The sequence below is a fragment of the Acomys russatus genome, chromosome 16 (assembly GCF_903995435.1).
Source record: "Acomys russatus chromosome 16, mAcoRus1.1, whole genome shotgun sequence".
Classification (NCBI taxonomy): domain Eukaryota; kingdom Metazoa; phylum Chordata; class Mammalia; order Rodentia; family Muridae; genus Acomys; species Acomys russatus.
In genome coordinates, this window is record NC_067152.1 from 34,970,896 (window position 1) to 34,982,663 (window position 11,768).

Genomic DNA, 11,768 nt, shown 5'->3' on the forward strand with positions numbered 1-11,768 from the left:
CACAGAGCCATCTCACTGGCCTTTCTTTCTAATAATTGACACTAAGCTTTTAAAAAAAATTTTTAAAGGGATTTTACTATTACTCGAGTTTGTATTTACTACTCAAGAAATATTAAAATACATACCTACTTACATGTCTCATTTGTAAATTACATATTCATAGTTATCAGTTTTTCTTAAAATTGGAATTTCAATTCTTTTCTAGTTGATTTTTAACAGTTCTTTACACACTAAAGATGTTTAATTTTTGCTATATGTTTAAAATATTTCAGTGTTGGGCCTATATAATTATGTACATTTTCCTTTTTTTAGATATATTTATTGATTATGTATATAGTGTTCTGCCTGCATGTATACCTGCACACCAGAAGAGGACACTAGCTCTCATTATAGATGGTTGTGAGCCACCATGTGGTTGCTGGGAATTGAACTCAGAACCTTTGGAAGAGCAGCCAGTGCTCTTAACCTTGGAGCCACCTCCAGCCCACATTTCCTTTTTTTTTTTTTTTTTTTTTTTAATCTATCAGGATTTTTTCTTTTTCTTTCTGGGTTTCTTTCTTTTATGTGGATGAGTGTTTTGCGTGTCTGTATGCATATCTGCGTACCACATGTGAGCCTAGTGCCCATGGAGGTCAGAGGGGCATATGGGATCCCCTGGAACTGGAGTTACAGATGGTTAGGAGCTACCACATAAGTGCTGGAAATCCAGCCTGGGTCCCCTGCAAGAGCAACAAGAACTCTTAAACATTGAGCCATCTCTAGCGCCTCAATTTTTTTGAACACAGAGACACTGTATTTTTAAAACATCAATTTGAATTATCTATTGTACATTTGTAATAAGTATGCGTGTGTGCACATTTTAATGCATCCTACTAGGAACTCATAACTGCAGGTTCTCTCTATGTAGCTCTGGCTGTCCTGGACTCACTTTGTAGTCCAGGCTGGCCTCAAACTCACAGACATCTGCCTGCCTCTGTCCTTCTCTGGGAGTAAAGGTGAGTGTTACTACTGCCACCTGGCTTTGTTTTGTTCTTTTTAAAGACAGGGTCTAACACCGCAGCCTGGAACGCATTGTGTGGCTCAGGCTGATCTTGAACTCGGTCTCCAGAATGCTGAAATTATAGGCGTGAGCTCCCTCCCTCCCTCCCTCCCTCGCTCTCCCCTCCACTTCTCTCGCCTCCCCTTTCCTACTCCCCCCCCCCATCCTGTTCTAGCTGCCATTGTCAACTTGACACTGCCTATAATCACCTGGTGGGGGGGGGGAATCGCAGCGGAGGAGTAACCGTTATTGGGTTGGCCAATGGGCACCTTCACTGAAGGATTATGGCGACCATCTTAATTCCTGTGGGAGGGCCCAGCCCGCGGTGGGCAGTGCCATTCCCTGGACAGTATAAGCAAGCTAGCTAAGCTGGAGGCAGCAAGCAGTGTCCCTGCCTTGAGTTCCTGCTCTGACTTCCCTCAGTGACGGACTCTGACCTGTAAGTGTAAGTCAAACAAACCTTTCCTCCGCTAAGTGCTTACAATAGTCAGTGTTTCATCACAGCAACGGAAAGGACACAACACACACTGTTCCTCTCTTGTCTCCTCTCTCCTCCTGGAGACTGAACCCAGCGTGAGGCAAGTGTTCTGCCACTGAGCTACAGCCCCAGTCCCACTACCTTTAAATTTTTTTGTTTGTTTATTTGTTTGAGACAGTTTCTCTGTGTGGCCCTGGATGTCCTGGAACTCGCTCTGTAGACCTGGCTGGCCTCAAACTCAGAGATCTGCCTGCCTCTGTGTCCTAACTGCTGGGATAAAGGGGAGACCTACCATGACTAGTCCTGTTTAAAGTTTTTAAACATATTACACTTATTTATTTATTTGTTTGTTTGTTTGTTTATTGTTCTTCAAGACAGCGTAACAGCCCTGGCTGTTCTGAGATCCACCTGCCTCTGCCTCCTGAGTGTGCCCTGTCCCTGCCCCTGCCACCTGGCCCATTGTTTGTTTGTCTGAGACTAGATTCTGCTGAGCTAACTAGGCTGGGATTGAGCATACTCTGTAAGCCCAGCTAGCTCTGACTTGTAATTCTCCAGAGTCAGCCTCCCAAGCAACAGGGTTACAGGCTGGACAAGCAGGTCTGGAATGTTTTCTTGATTGCCATCCCATCATCTCCCTTTGAGGCAGGAAAGAGCAAGGTCTCCCTCCCTTTTACCTTCACCATCTCTACCCCTCCCCCCAACCCCGGAAGGAGACTGAGAGCACTTCATTCACACAGAGGTTCTGTCTCCTTGGTGGCATACTCCTCAAGCAACCAGATATTAAGGGCAGGAGACCTGGGGTTCCTGGGGGTGGGGTCCCACAGGTGGGGTCTCACCCACTGTCAGACTTAAGCCAGCAGCTGTCTTCCAGCAGCTGGGGCCATGGGCCACTACTTGACCTGGGCCATGTGGATGACCCCCTACCCCCACCCCGGCTCTGGTCCTCTGCTGCTATCTCACTTTGCTGAGTTTCTAGGGCCAGGTCAAGGGTGGCAGGAGGTGCTACCTTTCTGACGGACCAGCTGACACCCCATCGCACTCCAAGACTCCTTTTTGTGTTGGGTGGGGTGGCCAGGCCTTCCGTGGAGATCTTAGCAGTCCAGGGCCGGAGAGCCACACAGCGTCTTGTGAAGCCTCAAAGCCTTCTTTGTTCCGCAGCTGAGGACCCAACCTTTGGCTGGTTGCTCGGAGATTCCCTCAGTGAAAGAAAGCAAGGTTTGGATGGAGATCACAAAGAGAAGTCAGTTCCTTTCTGCTCTCTGTTCCTCCGCTGGAGAGAGGCTCTGGCCATTTCTATTCTGCTGCTGCTGTTGTTTTTGGAAGTGCAGAAGCCGAGGCAGGCCTGCTTTTGGTGTTGGCCAGCACAGTAGCCCTGGGGGAGCCTTGAAATCTATGACACCTGGGTCTGCCACACAGAGGCTCAGACTAGGGCAGGTGGGACTTCCGAGGGGTTCCAATGTGGCATCAGGTTTGAGGACTGCTGGCTGGTACCTGTACTTTTCCATGGCGGCCTCTTTCCATGGTGGGCCTCTTTCCATGGTGGCAGGCGATGGACCCTCCTCTCCTCCTGGCATGGGAGCTCAAGAAGAATGTTTATTTCATTCGCGTCAGGCTATATCTATTGCCGGAGCTGACTCTGAGCCTCCATCTCCTCATCTGGAATGTAGGGCCAATATTCTTTCTGAAGAGTCATTATTCTGTCCTATTCTGAGCTGCTGTCTAAGAGCTTTGTCTGAATGGAGCTACTGGGTCCTAACAGCCCCTAGGAGACCGGGACTATTACTACCCCCTTCGTGCCAGCCAGGAAGTAAGAACATGGAGGCACCGGGAGACCAGCCCAGCATCCCGGAGTTGAGCCTGACCAGGGAGACTACTTGCCCTGGTGTTCTCCACAGCTTGGACGGGCTTCATGAGACTGCAGCTGCATACACTTCTGGAGTCTTCTCCCTCTGGCCAGCTACTGACATCACTACTGTTAGCTCCCCACACACACCCCCTTTTACCCCAGGCTCCACCCTCTTCTTTTCATTCCCTAAACAACAGTGCTTATTAAGGACGAGGGTGGCAGATAGGTGTGTGGGGTGGAGAGAGGGGAACCCTGTAAATTCAAGGTCAGACACGACTCTTCCAGATAGTTTCGTCTTCTGGGGCTCCTGCCTGTGCCTGTTGAGGAGGCCTCTTTCCCTCTCATTCCTGCCCTCCTTGGATCAAGGACCACAGACCTTATTTTTTTCTTCCCATGAGGCCCATTGGCATCTTTAGCTATGTTTCTCAGTATTTCACATGACAGGAAGCATGCCCCAAGCCGGAGGACAACCCATGCAGTTGGAAATGAGGACGGGAAACCTTGGTGTTGGGGACACTGGCCATACAGAAAGGCTCACCGCCTAATCCCCACTGTTGGCCACAGCTTAGCTGGTTAGTGAATGCAGGTATTTGCCAATGGTGTCAGCTGCAAACCAGAAATCCAGCGACAATATCAGCAGTAGTCACAATTGTGGGAAGATGTTGGGAGGCGAGGGAAAGGCAGCCGGGCTGAGGGAGAGTTTGGTGAAGGCTAGGGATGTGGAGCAACCAAGATGTCCTGGAGCTCAGGATATTTGCAGAGAGCAGAGCTGATGGGGGTGAGGGGGGGTCTGAGCCAAGATCTCACATGACTTGAGGACTTGGTGCCTCCATTGTGCAGACTGGGGTTTCAAAAGGAGGCTGGGGAGCCTCCTTAAAGGAGTCTTGAAACTAAGATCTAAACCTGTGACTCACATTTAAGTAGAGTAGAAAAAAGGCTGGGGTGATGGCTCCGTGGGCAAAATGTTTGTGTGCAAGTACAAGGACCTGAGTTCAATCCTCAGGATGGACATGAAGAGAAGCAGGACACAGTGGTGGGAGTTTGTAATCCCAGCACTGGGGAGGTGAAGACTGGAGGACTCAGTGGCCAGGTAGTTTATCCTTACGTAGGGAGCTCCAGGCCAGTGAGAGACGGCACCTACTGGATAGCACTTGGAGGTTGTCCCCTGCCTTCCTCATGCATGTGGATACATGTCTACATGTACCTTGCCACAGACACTGTGGGAAGTAGGGATGCATTGTGTGAGATGATAGGAAGAACGGTTTTGTGCGATTTGATCATAATTCTCTGGTATTGATGTTTTCAGGGCTAGGCTGGGCCCTCATCAAGGATGTCTTTCTTATGTGAGGGTGGCTCTGCCAAGGATCCCGGCATGGAGGAGGCCCCCGGGCATGCTCTGGGGACCTCCCTGGGCATCTTGTGATGGTCTGCCTGGGTAAGGAGTATGGGAGGGGCCGGAGCTTGCACCTGTGGGCTGCTGGCATTTCCGGGAGGCTGCCTGTCGTTTGAAGGCTTAACTGCGACCTGCTGTGGGTAGCTCTTGCTGAGTTGCGAAGCTTTTGAGGGGGTGGGGGTGAGCAAGCGGACTCTCTGCTTAATTAAAACAGGGAGAAGTTGACTTGAGGGACCTTTAGTGGTTTTTTGATCTCAGCTCCTGCTCTCTCTGCTGGCTCTCTAACTTGACGGGGAAAAGAAACCTTTTTCCTGCTCTTTCTTCTTCAACCCTTTCCATCTTTCACAGCCCTGGCAAGTGCTGCTGGGCGTTCTGCCCTCCCTGAGATCCCTCCTCCTCCTTCATCTTAAAAGGGCTGGACTCTGGGTCAGTTTATACACAGATCGTTGGGAGGAGGGAGATCACCTGGTCATCCACTTCAATGACCTTGGTCTTGACCCCTTCAAGATTTTTTTTTTTTCCTTTTCAGACTATATCGAGTGTCTCTACAGAATGACATGGCAGGCTCGTGTGGCAAATCAGGAAAGTCTCTGGGTTTGCTTAGCTAAAGTGAAAGATACATAGATTTTGGGACCTAGGTCCCATCTCGCAACGTTCTTTATTAACAATAGCTTGTGAATACGTGCCCCAGGACTTTGCTCCTCATCTGTAAAAAAGGAGTCGAAGGAGAAGCAAGAGGAGGCACCCGCTGAGGGCTGGGCTCTCTTGGTTGACCAGATAGATTAGCAGAGGTTGTAGCCATGGTTAAATCTTTCACCTATGGCAAAGTCACAGAAAGTCAGGGGTCAAAAACCACCCACTGACTCTATTATATGAGGAAACGGTGAGCGACTTGCTCATACCACATGACAAATAGATGAGTGTTATACCCGAGCTGAGCTGCCTGGATAGATTTATAGCTTAGCTCCCTAGAAAAGAGGTTTAAGAATACCAAAGGATGTGTTCTCCTCTACCCTTCAACCCACAGAACACGGAGTGTGTTCCCGGCAAGCTGCTTGTAATCAGCACAGAATCTGGGTAAGCGTATTGATCACTACCCTCTAAGGGGTGTGAATAGGGACTGTCTCACTCAGGCGGCCATGTTGACCCACTTGGTCCTCAGATATTGGAAGGTTCTGGAAGCTTTAGAAGGTGAGGCCCAGTTCGAGAAAGCAGGTCACTGGGACAGTGATCCTTGGAACTATGTCTTGTGCTTCCTCTCCCAAGCCCCAGTATGTGTCTCTTGTCCATTACCCAGTAAGTACTCTCTGCCACGTACTCTAGGTGCTATAATGGGTCGCCTTATTTCAGGTCTCAGATGAACAGAGCTGAGGACTGTGGACCTTTAAACTGTGAGCCAAAATAAACTTTTCATCCTTTCAAGTCGTTCTGTCAGGTATGTTATCACAGCAACCAAAGACATACAGTCCAGGGAGACACAGGCTGGTTCCTTGGCAATTGCCGCCCTCAGTAAGGGTGACCAAGGCTCACTTTCACACAGACCTAGTGTGTTCCTTTCTCTGGGACCATTCCATAACGGCCATGTGAGCTGTGAGTCCTATGAATGCAGGATCAACCCCAAAACTCTGTGCTTATCTATGCACAGACCTTCAAGGCTGGTTTTCACATCAACCTACAATCGTCCACACGCCAGGCTTGGTTTCCCAAAGTGTCCCAGCAGCCAAAGCCTGCCGCTCACTAAGAATCTCTTAGGGCCGGACGCGTTGTCCGGGAACCACGTGAGAGTTTATTCCTTCTTACGATATTAGGTTTCATTTTCCACACAGGTTTCTGAAGCTCAGAAGTGGAAGGTCAGTCACCTAAGATTCACACAGCTGGCAAGTGACACAGGCAGAACTGAGGGAGCAACATGGGGCAACGGTTCCGAGCAAGCATGCCCTTATTTCTGATTGGCTGCCAGCAGTTAAGAGGTTTTGGGTCTGTTGGGTGAGTCTACAGGCCCATTGGGCCTGATGATCCACAGAATCCATTTAAGCGGGTGGCCTCCTTGGAGATTAGGCAGTCAAGTGCAGTGAAGATGAAGATGGCTTGGTTCCTGCCAGGTCAGGCATTTGGAGCGTATATTAATTATTCCTTTTATTGAAGTAACCAAATAGTAGAGAAGAAACAATAGTTTTGTGGGGATCATGGTATAAGGGTGGGGAGTTGGGGAAGGCATGGTGTCAGGAACAGGAGGTTGGGAAGGCATGTCACATTAGCAGTCAGGAACCAGAGAGTGAACAAGAAGTGGGGCTGGGTCATGAAACCTCAAGATGCCTTCCCAGGGACTTCTTCCTCCAGTAAGGCTCCACCTCCTAATGAAGAAGACATTTATTATTTTTTTTAATTAATTAATTTTTTTGTTTGTTTTAGATAGGGCTTTTCTGTGAAGAGGACAATTTTTTAACAGGCTTCAGGCTTGGCCTTAAACTGCATAGGCCTAAATTTCTCTCTCTTTTTTTTTTTTTTTTTTTTTTTAAGAACAGGAAACTGCAGATCGAGGGCAGCCAATCAGAGCTGGCCAAGACACCTGGCCTGAGGCAGATATAGTTGCTTAACTGTTACTTTCTAACCAGTCTGGAAAGTGCCTAACCCCTGATTCAGTCAATCCCATGTACACACATACCCCACCCCACCCCCCACTCCTGGTTTGTGCCAATCAAAAGAAACCATCCCAGGAATTCCCCTACACTGTGAGCTCCTCTCTTGGTCGCCATTTCTGCTTGGATGGTGATCTTGGCGTGCTGGAGTTCTGCAGAACCAAATGCTCCTCGCTGTTGCATACAACACGAGTCTGGGGTCTTCACTTCAGTGGGTTCTGTACCCTAACACTAAAAGTTCCACAGCTCTCTCAAACAGTGTCACCCAGCTAAGGGCCAAGTGTCCCACATGGGGACATTGCATATTCAGGCCACAACAGTGAGCAGCAGGAGGGACCTGTGAGTGGGAAGAGGGGGTAGGACCTGGGCCTGTCAGGAAAGCTGGGGGCCTAGGAAAAGCCCATTCACGTTATGGTTGGAATGACCCAAGTTCAGGCTGTGTTTGCTTGAACAAATTCTACACGAGTCTACATCTCAGCGCTTTGGGTAACGGGAAGGGATGGAGGCCACTTCATATGTAGAATACACTCAGTAAATGTCACTCAATCCTGTTTCCACCGGCTCTCAGGGTGACCCTGCATTTAATGAGTTGGGTGAGTGGAAGCTGTGCAGCTCATTTATGCGTGGATATTCACACATATGCACTCGCTTGTGTGTGTGTGTGTGTGTGTGTGTGTGTGTGTGTGTGTGTGCGCGCGCACATGCGCACGATGGCTAGTTCCAATTGTCAACTTGACATAATCTAGAATATTCCAAGAGGAGAGTCTCAATGATAGATTGTCTAGATTAGATTGGCCTGTAGGAGTGTCTAGATTATTTTTTTAAATTTATTTTTAATTTATATATTCACTTTACATCCCAATCATAGACCCCCTCCTGCCTCTCCTCTTGGTCCCTCCCTCCCATCCTCTTTCCGCTGTCCCACCTGCCCTTGTCCTCAGAAAAGACAAGCCCCACCACTAACCCACCCCAGCATATCAAGTCAAATCATGGCTGAGCTCCTCCTCATCCACTGAGGCCAGGCAGAGCATCCCCATTAGGGGGAAGTGACTGAAAGCAGGCAACAGAGTCCATATCATAGACAGCACCCTCTCAATTTACTAGGGGACCCATATGAAGATCAAACTGCCCATTGGTTACATATATGTAGAGGGCCTAGGTCCAGTCCATGCATGCTTTTTGGTTGGTGCTTCTGTCTCTGTAAGCCCCCATGGGTCTAGGTTAGTTGACTCTGTTGGTCTTCTTGCAGCATTCTTGTCCCCTCCTGGTCCTTCCCTCCCACTCTTGCACAGGACTCTCTGAGATCCACCTAATGCTTGGCTATGAAGTAGAGAGGAAACTGGATAAGAGAGGGTGTGTGAGGAGGGGAGGTTTGGGGATCTGGAGAGAAAAGGGAAATTGATGGAGGGTGTGAGGCATCACTGAAACAATCTGGAGACCTGCAAGATAGGGGGTTGTCTCTAGTTGAGCCTCCTAGCAGTGGGGGACATGAGACTGAGGAGGGCACCTTGTAGCCAGGCGGGACCTATAGTGGAGGGAGGGGAACACCGATTTATCTACAAAGCCTTCAAAGCAAAACTTACCCTACCTACAAGATGCACAGGGATAAAGATAGAGACTGTGAGAATGACCAACCGATGCCTGGCCCAACCTGAGTCCCACCCCATGGGAGAGAGACAACCCCTGACACCATTAATGATACTCTGCTATGCTTACAGACAGGAGCCTAACTTAACCATTCTCTGAGAGCAGCTGATCGAATCAGATGCTGAGTGTCTTGCTTATTAATGTTGAAAGACACAGCCCACTGTGGGCAGCACTATCCCCTAGAAAGAAAGTGTGTGTGTGTGTGTGTGTGTGTGTGTGTGTGTGTGTGTGTGTGTGTGTGTTGGGGGGGTTGCTGAGCAGTAGTAAGCACACATGAATTAATTTCCTCTTGACTGTGGATGTGACTAGACCCTTTAAGTTCCTGCCTTGACTTTCCCTTGACAGTAATGAGTGGTAACCTGGAATTACAAGATGAATAACATTTCTTCTTGAACTTAATTCTGTCAGTGAATTTTTATCACAGTGACAGAAACAAACTAGAATAGTCATTTATCTTATTTCCTTTAAAATGTATTTTTTATGTGTATGTATGTTTGTCCTGCATGTGTACCACGTACCTAGTGCTCATGGAGGTCAGAAGACAGCATCAGATACTGTGGAACTGGAGTTATAGGTGGTCATGAGCCCCTGTGTGAGTTCGGGGAATCTAACCATGGCCCTTGACTCCCTGTGATGTAAGCCTTAGGGGTATGGCATACCATAAATTGAATGGCTTCTGTGATGGCTGTTCTTGTCAACTTGACTACATCTGGAATGAACTAGAACCCAAGTGGCTGGGTACACCTGTGAGTTTTTTTTCTCAATTAAATCATTTGACGTGGGAAGACCCACTTTTTTGTTTGTTTGCTTGTTTGTTTTGTTTTTCGAGACAGGGTTCTCTGTGTAGCCTTGGCTGTCCTGGACTCACTTTGTAGACCAGGCTGGCCTCGAACTCACAGCGATCCGCCTGCCTCTGCCTCCTGAGTGCTGGGATTAAAGGCGTGCGCCACAACGCCCAGCTGGAAGACCCATTTTTAATTTAGACCTTCTGAGGTGGGAAGAGCCGCCTTTAATCTAGGTTACATCATCTGCTGCAACCTCTATAAAGGACAGGGAGGAAGGAAGCTCTTGTTCTTTGCCTGCTCTCAGGATTCCAGCACACACTGAAGACCAGCTGAGACATCCAGCCTTGCAGATTGAGCAACTACTGGATTCTTGGACTCTCCATTGGTAGACAGTCATTGTCGGACTAGTTGAGCAATAGCCCATAATAGATTCTAATAAATCCCATATATATATGTAAGTTCTTTTCTGTAGAGAGCCCTGACTAGACTTTTACCTTTGTAGCTGAGGCTTGGAGGAGGTCTAGTCACAGAATAAAGTAACAGGCAGCCAACTTGGAAAGACAAGTCTTATCAGACTCTGAACATGCTGGCACCTGGACCTTGAAATCTCTGGCTCCCAGAACTATAAGCAAGAGATTCTTGTTTCTAAACTGTCCAGCCTAATGATAGTAGACAAAATAGACCAAGTCAGTCCCCAGAATGAATAAGGTAGGCTTCGTGGTGTAGCTGTCTTCTAACTACAACTTGCAGGGTAGGGAGGATGGCTCAGTGGGTGAGTTACTTGTAATGAAAGAATGAGGAGCTGGTATTGGATTGCTAGCACACATATAAAAAGCCACGTATAGCGGCATGTGCCCATGTGCCTATAATCCCAGCAATGGGGAGGCAGAGACAGAAGGATCCCCTGATACCTGGTGGCTAGCCAGTGTAGCCAAGTCAGTGGGCTCTCGGTTCAGAGAGACCCTGTCTTAAATATGAGGTGGAGAACAACTGAGGAAGACACCAGAGTAGACCTCTGGTCACATGTGCACATACACTCTCTCTCTCTCTCTCTCTCTCTCTCTCTCTCTCTCTCTCTCTCTCTCTCTCTCCTCCCCAAACATGAACACGTACATAGAAATAGCGAATAAATAAACAAGACAAGGGAGGTGGCCAGATGGATATCTGACAGAAGGACATTCTAGGTAGATGGAAGAGCCAAGGTGAAAGCCCCAGGGACTTTTTCCAAACAGACTGCAGATTACCTGAGAGAGCAGAATTTGGTTCTTCCAAGCCTAATGCCATGCTTGGCACAGGGCGGGAGAGGGTCCTTGAAGGGTTTGTTGCAGAAAAGTACCTTTAACCTCCTGGTGCTGGAGTCAAGAGTAGCCAGCGAGGAGGGGGTTGTGTTGTAAATCTCTGGATGTGGTCTCTAACCCCGACCCCCACGGGGAATAGGTCCTGGACTCAGGCGCTATTTTTCCCCCTGCAGCTCAGATCCCACATGCCACTCCTCCTGCATCCCATCTGTGTCAGTTCCCTGCGTCCCTCCCAGGCAGCCCACACGCCACATGTGGCCATCCTCCGACTTGGAGCCCTTATCATGTCCCCCTTTTATGTCGGTGCCAAGCTAAACATACTTGGGGACTGTTATGCTTGTTTTCATATTTCCTCATGAGTCAGTCTCTCCGGCTTTTTAATCATCTCGCTCCCCTTGTGAATGGTTGGCAGGAGGCAGGGGCCCAGTTCTCAGCCTGGAGACACAAACATGCTTGGCACTCAGGCGAGGGCTGTGGCCAGATGGCCTCCCACCCACCTCTCCTAGAGCTTGGGCCCCTCCTAGGGACGCTAGGCTCAGGGCCACTTGCTGGGCCAGAGTCCCTCCTGCTCTGGTTAGAGCTTCCACTCCTGGCTTGTGTAGCTTCTCTGGAGGGATCTCCTACTGACTTAAAAATAAACCAC